The sequence below is a fragment of the Lampris incognitus genome, chromosome 5 (assembly GCF_029633865.1).
Source record: "Lampris incognitus isolate fLamInc1 chromosome 5, fLamInc1.hap2, whole genome shotgun sequence".
Taxonomy (NCBI): domain Eukaryota; kingdom Metazoa; phylum Chordata; class Actinopteri; order Lampriformes; family Lampridae; genus Lampris; species Lampris incognitus.
This window is the reverse complement of record NC_079215.1, coordinates 49,003,843-49,011,856: the sequence shown is the minus strand read 5'-3', so window position 1 is coordinate 49,011,856 and position 8,014 is coordinate 49,003,843.

The window sequence follows — 8,014 nt, the reverse complement described above, 5'->3', positions numbered from 1 at the left end:
TGGAGCATGACACTTGTAAATACTGGCCTAACAAATTGGAAAGAAGCTCGGGATCTCTTTAGAGAGCATGAAAAAAATACCTGCCTATAAAGCAAGCATGTTTTCCTGGCACAGCTTTAAAGCAGTTCTGCTTATGGTAGTGTTGTTGAACAGTTACACTCGGCAAATGAAGCAGAACTCAAGAGAGAGAGAGCGGAGCAGTATTGAGGCTGCCACACAATTCTTTGCTAAACAAAACCTTCCATTCCATGGCCACGGTGAGGGAATCTCCAGCCACAATCAGGGAAACTTTGAGTGTATGAAACTCCTAAAAATGTTTGATCCATTTCTGCAGTCATACTCGGCCCCATCACACGGTCCATATTGATCACCTAAGTCTCAAAATGAGATAAGAGTGCTGTGCTCAAGAGGTAACGGCAACTATTGTCGGTGAATTAAAAGATGCAGGAATGTGTTCAATTATGGCAGATAAAGCCAGAGATGGAAACACTGAGCAGTTGGCTATATGTGGCTGTTATGTGACTGAAGGTAGAGTAAAGGCATGTTTTCTGACCATGACAGAACTGAAAGAATTTCATGCAGAATGCATAACTTCTGCAATGGAAGAACAGCTGGCTCATAATGACATTGAACACCTTAAATGTGTTGCACAGGCTTATGATGGTGCAGCAGTAATGAGTGGGGCAGTTGGAGGTGTCCAAGCCAGATTTAAAATAAATCACTCTTGAGCACAGCACTCAAATTATCTCATTTTGAGATGAAGGTGATAAATATATACAGTGTGAAGGGGCTGACTATGACTGCAGAAATGGATCAAACTATTTTAGGAGTTTCATACACTCAAGAATGATTGTGGCTGGATATTGCTTACTACTGTGTCACACCTGTCTAGCGGTTCTGGAAGCCAGGGATTTATTTGACCTGTGTACTCATTTTTATGTCTTTCACTTGTAAACCATCGCAAATTTAAAGACGTTCAAAATCAGCTGGGGTTACAGCCATTGGAACTTGACCCGCTGGTCATGCCAGCTGCGGTCTGTAAATGCCATCTTAGAGAATCTCACCGCAGTCTCTCGGTGCCTCTCCAGCATCAGTAACTCCATGGCAGTAAGACTCCATGTCAAATGTAGATTCTCCACAGTACACCTGTTGATGATGTTTAAGATTTTTCTGTCTGTAACCGAGAACCTGCACCAATTTCTGCAGAGTGAAACGGTAGACCTTGCTAAAGCTGCAGAGTACAAAGGAGCTCTGTGTGACTGACACTAAAAAAAAATGTTAAAAAAAATAATGCACACAGATGAGAAGGCTGCTAAGGTGTATGATACAGCAAGGACTGTTTGTGTAGCAAATCAGATCCCAGAGCCATGTGCTGCTACCAGGTAAAGGCAGAAGCAGAAACGCATGGAGGGTTATGTAGTGGACTCTAGTTGCGGAGCAGTGAGTGACCTCGATGATGCAGAGCAGCTGAAAAGAAACCTGTTTCTACCTTTGCCTTGACAGGATGGTTGCCGAGATGGATCAACATTTTTCATCTCTTAACAGCCAAATCCTAAGAGGTTTTCAGACCTGTAATCCTGGATCCGACAGCTTTCTCTGTGAGGCGCACCTCAGAGGTCAGGCAGATACTTACAATGTTGGTGTAAAAGCTGAGGAGGTTTTAGTGGCCAAAACTATCTGGCCTACAACAAGGAGAGCCTTCCAATTAAACATATACTATGTGTTTTCCACTTGCTGGATAAAGTCATTTTCCCAACCTTGAAACAGGTCATTCAGATCTCTCTGATAATCCCAGTTAACAGCTGCAGTTGTGAACGGTCATTCAGTGTGCTGAGACAGGCTCCACACTTGGCTGAGGTGCACAGTGGGACAAGAAAGGCTTCACCGGGTGGCGTGGCGGTCTATTCCGTTGCTTACCAACACGAGGATTGCCGGTTAGAATCCCCGTATTACCTCCGGCTTGGTCGGACGTCCCTACAGACACAATTGGCCGTGTCTGTGGGTGGGAAGCCGGATGTGGGTATGTGTCCTGGTCATTCAGTAGCTCCTCCTCTGGTTGGTCGGGGGCGCCTGTTCGGGGGAGAGGGGGGAACTGGGGGGAATAGCGTGATCCTCCCACGCTCTATGTCCCACTGGTGAAACTCCTCACTGTCAGGTGAAAAGAAGTGGCTGGTGACTCCACATGTGTCAGAGGAGGCACGTGGTAGTCTGCAGCCCTCCCAGGATCGGCAGAGGGGGTGGAGCAGTGACCAGGACGGCTCGGAAGAGAGGGGTAATTGGCCAAGTACAACTGGGAGAAAAAAAAGGGGGGGGGGATAATCAAGAAAAAAAAGAAAGAAAGGCTTCACCATCTTGCTGTCTTATCGGTTGAGAAGGAAGAACTTTGTAAGTTGAGTCACAGTCAAGTGATTGACCACTTTGCCAAGAGGAAAAATAAGCGTTACAGTTTGAGCCCACTCAGTGTGGACTTTGTGTTGGACATGAGAGGCACTCATGTCCAACTCATGGGGAATACGTTGTTTCATTTTAGTATATATATTTATATGTTTTCGCTATTGTAAATGTGCCAGTAAATGCAAGTCAAGAAATGATTGTGTGTCGGAAATGTTCTTTGCTCTGAAATTGTTTTGATTTATTAATATTGTGAAATGCAGTAGAATGCAGATGCGCAGTACTTTAGTGTCTTGAGTGGGGTTTTGTTATTATTTGCATGATTTTTATGCCTAAAAACATTTTCAGAATGTTCATAATGTATGTTGAAACAAATATTTTCATAGAGATTGATATCGCTACTTTTTTCCTTTTTTCTAAAAAAAATGTCCCCCCCTTTTCTCCCCAATTTTATCCAGCCAATTACCCCACTCTTCCGAGCCGTCCTGGTCACTGCTCTACCCCCTCTGCCGATCCGGAGAGGGCTGCAGACTACCACATGCCTCCTCCGACTCATGTGGAGTCACCAGCCACTTCTTTTCACCTGGCAGTGAGGGGTTTCACCAGGGGGACGTAGCGTGTGGGAGGATCATGTTATTCCCCGCAGTCAGCGCCGTGTATAGCGAGAGTCTGGCCAACTGGCTACATGGGCGCCATATTGCCTACCAACTGGTAGGCAGCCCCATGCGCGCGCTATTCAAAATTGCGCTCACGTCATGATCTCTCAGGCTGCACTTTCAAAGAAATAAGGGAAAACAGGCAACTGAAAAAAAAACTATTTCTAGACTTTGACCCCAATTTAGAGGAAACAAGAATTTATTAGATTAAGAATTTAGACAACATATTGAAGCTATTGAGAAAGGGGTTTGGCCTTTTAAGGCCACACCACTGTGTAAATAATTTTGAGAGGCACTTGATGTATTTTACATCATTCAGTACCAGTACCTAGGGTCCCGGAAATTATGGATTTTCCATCATTTCAATCCCAGTTTCAGAGAACCAGGATTTTTTTTAACATTGCATACCAGTAGTCAGAGTAGGTGGTTTAATGCCAGATCAGGGGCAGAGGCTATGGTAATAACGTGTTTCACTTTTTCAGTCCATGATGAAGGTGATGAGATCAGGAAGAAACCCACCAGCGGTCATAAAACAGTCGCAGGCACTGAGCAGGGGCCTCTGCTGCATACATGTAGATTTCACCCCAAAGAATTTACTCCAGAGACTTTAGTTTTTATCCACTACACTACTGGTGTGGTGGGTAAATTGGTGATCAGTACCAGTATTACATATTTTGCAACGTTCAGTAGGCTACAAGTGAATGATAATGAGCAGTAATATCAGGGACACCTGAGAAATATTAGGCCTACCTGTTTTGAGGTTTAGCCAGTGCGGCGTCAGTTCTGTATCGAGGCTGTTGTCTACTTTATCTCAACACACTGCCTCGGCTCAGGCTCAGGCCTGTCACTCAATCCATCCCATATGACAATCTGACACTGTTTACATTTGCCTGATTTCTGTCAACATGGCTTGGATGTGCTATGCAATTGATTTCCACACATCAATACCTTACAGACTCCAGGGTTGCTCTAGGGAAGTTAGTTTATCGAAAAATCGTAAACACTGAAAATGAACTCACCGAGCACAAGTAGGAATAAACTGAGGGGGGCCAGCCCAGCCTGCGAATCTTCACGGTCCAAACTGCCCTCATTAGTGCATCCTGTGGAAATCGATGCATCATACGGCCTTGTCCCGGCCGAACGGAACAGCCCCAAGCCGCACAACACACCATTTCTGCTTCAACTGCTACAAATCGGCGAGAAATGGGCTGAAAACGCAAGAAAAGCCATTGAAACGTCATGACGACAGAGCCACACGTTGGTAGGCAACATGGCGCCTCCACCAAGCACATGACAGGCTCTCAGCCAATCACAGCACGTGTTGCAAAGATCGAGGGATGGTCAGACTCTCTCTATACGTGGCGCTGCCGCCAGTTCCCCCTCCCCCCCCGAACAGGTGCCCCGACCCACCAGAGGAGGCGCTAGTGCAGTGACCAGGGCACATTCCCACTTCCGGCTTCCCAGACACAGCCAATTGTGTCCAAGCCAGAGGTAACACAGTGATTTGAACTGGCGAGCCCCATGTTGGTAGGCAGTAGACTAGACCGCTACGCTACTCGGACGGTCGATATCTCTACATTTTTACCTCTCTCAGTAATAGCGGTTTCAGTTTCAGCTTCAGCAGCAGCAGCAGTATGGCAGTGGCTAATAAGCAAGAGAGGACTCTGGTTTTTGACCTGCCAGGGTTGAGTTGAGCTCAATTTGAGAACTGCAACCTCTGAATATAGCCCCCCCTCCATTGTTTTTCCCATTGCTGAATCTGCTGGCTTACTCCCCCCTCTTTACCTCTGAACGGTCTCCAAATGTCTGTGTCATGACTTTGTCTCTCTCTCTTATCTCTATCTGTCATGCTTTGTTTTTGATCAGCGCTCCTTTCTTTCCACTCTGCTTCTCCTCCTTTCAACCTCATTTCCCCCCCCCCACGGTTTTTTGATTGTGTACCAAGACTGGTGCATATGTGAGTATATTGTGAGCGTTGTGTGCCCGCATGCAAGTGCTGGGATGCACGAGTGTGCGCGCAGGCATTCAAGAAAAAATAAAATTGTGCGATTTGAGTAATGGGGGGGGGGGCGGCTGTGCCCCAGAAACGCCCCTGGACGCAGATCTTCTTTTTGCAGGTTTTCTCTTGATCATTTGTCACCATTTCAAAAAATAAACGCAGGATCTGTCATCGGCGGTACTGTTGAGACCTGTGCTGCATGGCGTCAATTCCCCCCATTATAATCCCGTCTAATCAAATCCTTTTATCATCCGTCATCGGTAAGAGCACTTCCTTTTCTCTGCAAGCACATGCACGCATGCACTACAGTGGAGAAGCACACTCTGACTCACACAGACGCACACTCGGGCATCCCAACACTTGCATGCGGGCACACAACGCTCAGAGTAATATACTCACATATACACCACCAGTCTTGGTGCACAATCAAAAAACCATGGGGGGAAAATGAGGTTGAAAGGAGGAGAAGCAGAGTGGAAAGAAAGGAGCGCCGATCAAAAACAAAGCATGACAGATGGAGATGAGAGAGAGAGAGAGAGAGAGAGAGAGAGAGAGAGAGAGAGAGAGAGAGAGAGAGAGAGAGAGAGAGAGAGAGAGAGAGAGAGAGAGAGAGAGAGAGAGAGAGAGAGAGAGAGAGAGAGAGAGAGAGAGACAAAGTCATGACACAGACATTTGGAGACCGTTCAGAGGTAAAGAGGGGGGAGTAAGCCAGCAGATTCAGCAATGGGAAAAACAATGGGGGGGGGGGCTATATTCAGAGGTTGCAGTTCTCAAATTGAGCTCAACTCAACCCTGGCAGGTCAAAAACCAGAGTCCTGGTAAGCAAGGGATGGTGGAGGAGAGGGGCAGCCAACTATCCGAGACATCAGAGGCTTTTACCCGGGCGTTCAGTGCCACCCTTAGTAGTCCCCGCTTGTGCCCCTCTGTTTTCAGAGACCAATTAAAACCTTTCCTCTACAAATTATTTCAAAATTGCAATTGGTAATTTTCAATCTTATCTGTGACACAGAGTTGAAAATCACGCTCACTGCCAGTCTTGAAAATGACACCATCGGCAAGCCCGGAGAGTCTGGTGGTTCCGTTCGATTCATTCACATGGAGCCCCGGTTCTTTGCAAAGATACCGAGCCTGATCGCTCATCTCCTGGACCAAAAAAAAAAAAAAAATCCCAGACTTCAGGACTGAAGGCAGTGATCTGCTGCATCGTCAGCCCTTTACCAAGTCGGGGGTCCTTAAAGAAGGCGGGAATATGTCCGCTCCCCCACAGCATGCCACAAGTCCTATCTATCCATGGCCATGCTGATTTAGTGACGACATACACAAGGGACACGTCGACATATTTCTTTTATTCACATCCAAACTTCGGAATCAGACCTTTGTAGTAATAATAATACTACTAATAATAACAACAATAATAACATTTATAGAGCGCTTTTCTAGACACCCAAGGTGCTTCACAGTGAAGGGGGAAACCCACCACACGCAACACCAATGTGTAGCACCCAGCTGGGTGACGCACGACAGCCATTTTGCACCAGAACGCTCACAACACTTCAGCTTGAGGTGGGGAGGGAGGAATCATTGAGCCAGTTAAACAGGGGGATGATTAGGTGGCCAGATGGAGAGAGCCAGGCTGGGAATTTTGCCAGGACACCGGGGATCCCCCCTACTCTTTGCGATAAGTGCCATGGGATTTTTAATGACCACAGTGAGTCAGGACCTCGGTTTAACGTCTCATCTGAAGGACGTCGTCTCCTACAGCGTAGTGTCCCCGGCACCGCACTGGGGCACTAGGGTTTGATATTTGTTGTGTTTATTAGGGCCAGAGGGAAGACTGCCCCCTACTGGCCCACCAACACCACTTCCGGCAGCGACTCAGTTTTCCCGGGAGGTCTCCCGTCCAAGTATTAGCCATGCCCATACCTGCTTAGCTTCCGCCATTTGGCAGAGGCGGGGTACGCGTTGGTATGGCTGCCGGCAAAAGATTACGTTAGCGTGACGTCAAATAGCATCTAGTGAAACACTGGAAAGTTCCGGTTCATGAGACACTGAAAGAAACCACACTGCAAATACTGGATTGCATCCACTCCTTTAAAACAGTTACTGGACACCGATGGTCCTCAAGAAGTCAGGGGAGGTTGTTTGTATCGATTACAGATTTTAATGTAAACAATAAGCACTGCAAAAATAAAAATCAGGATTCTACTTGCAAAAACGCTCTTCTCCAGAGGGCGCAAGAAGAAACAATCATATGATATTGTAACGTGCATGGATAAGTCGACACGTTGGTCCTTGATTAACGGGTCGGACCCTTTAGTCGACTGGTTAACGTTGTCGCTTGCGGTGTGGGACCCACGGGTTCGCGTCCCGACCGTGGCGGTTCCCGGACTGTCCCCCCCAAATTCGCTGAAATATGCTTTATGGAGCACAACTCTAAACAACAGCCGATTTGTCGAGCATCATCCCGATTTCTTAACTTAGCTGAGGCAATACGAATATTTATGAACCCTCGCACGGAATTAAGTGACTTCCAAAGAAGTGTTTTCCACGTTCCAGGAATTGCTCTGAAAAGCTTTAATGTCCAAAATGATAGACTTGTGGCAACAACTACAGACTTGAAGAGACTTGAAGGAGGTTGAGAAAATCAAATCGAATCACGGACGTTTACACAAGGAAGGAGGATAACTTAACTAATGGTTCATGAACTAGATTTGGGATCATTTAGATCAAGACTACTCAGTAGCTCTCATTCAGCAGTGCAAAAGCACGGGAGGAGAATAATACACACTAACGAGGACTCACTGTCATGCAACAGTACAATTAATCATAGCTGAAATTACATATATAGTATCTTACATCACTCCCTTTAGCTAACAAAACAGCAGCTCCATACCGCACTTGTATCGCACTGTAGATTAGTTGTCATGGCACACACACACACACACACACACACACACACACACACACA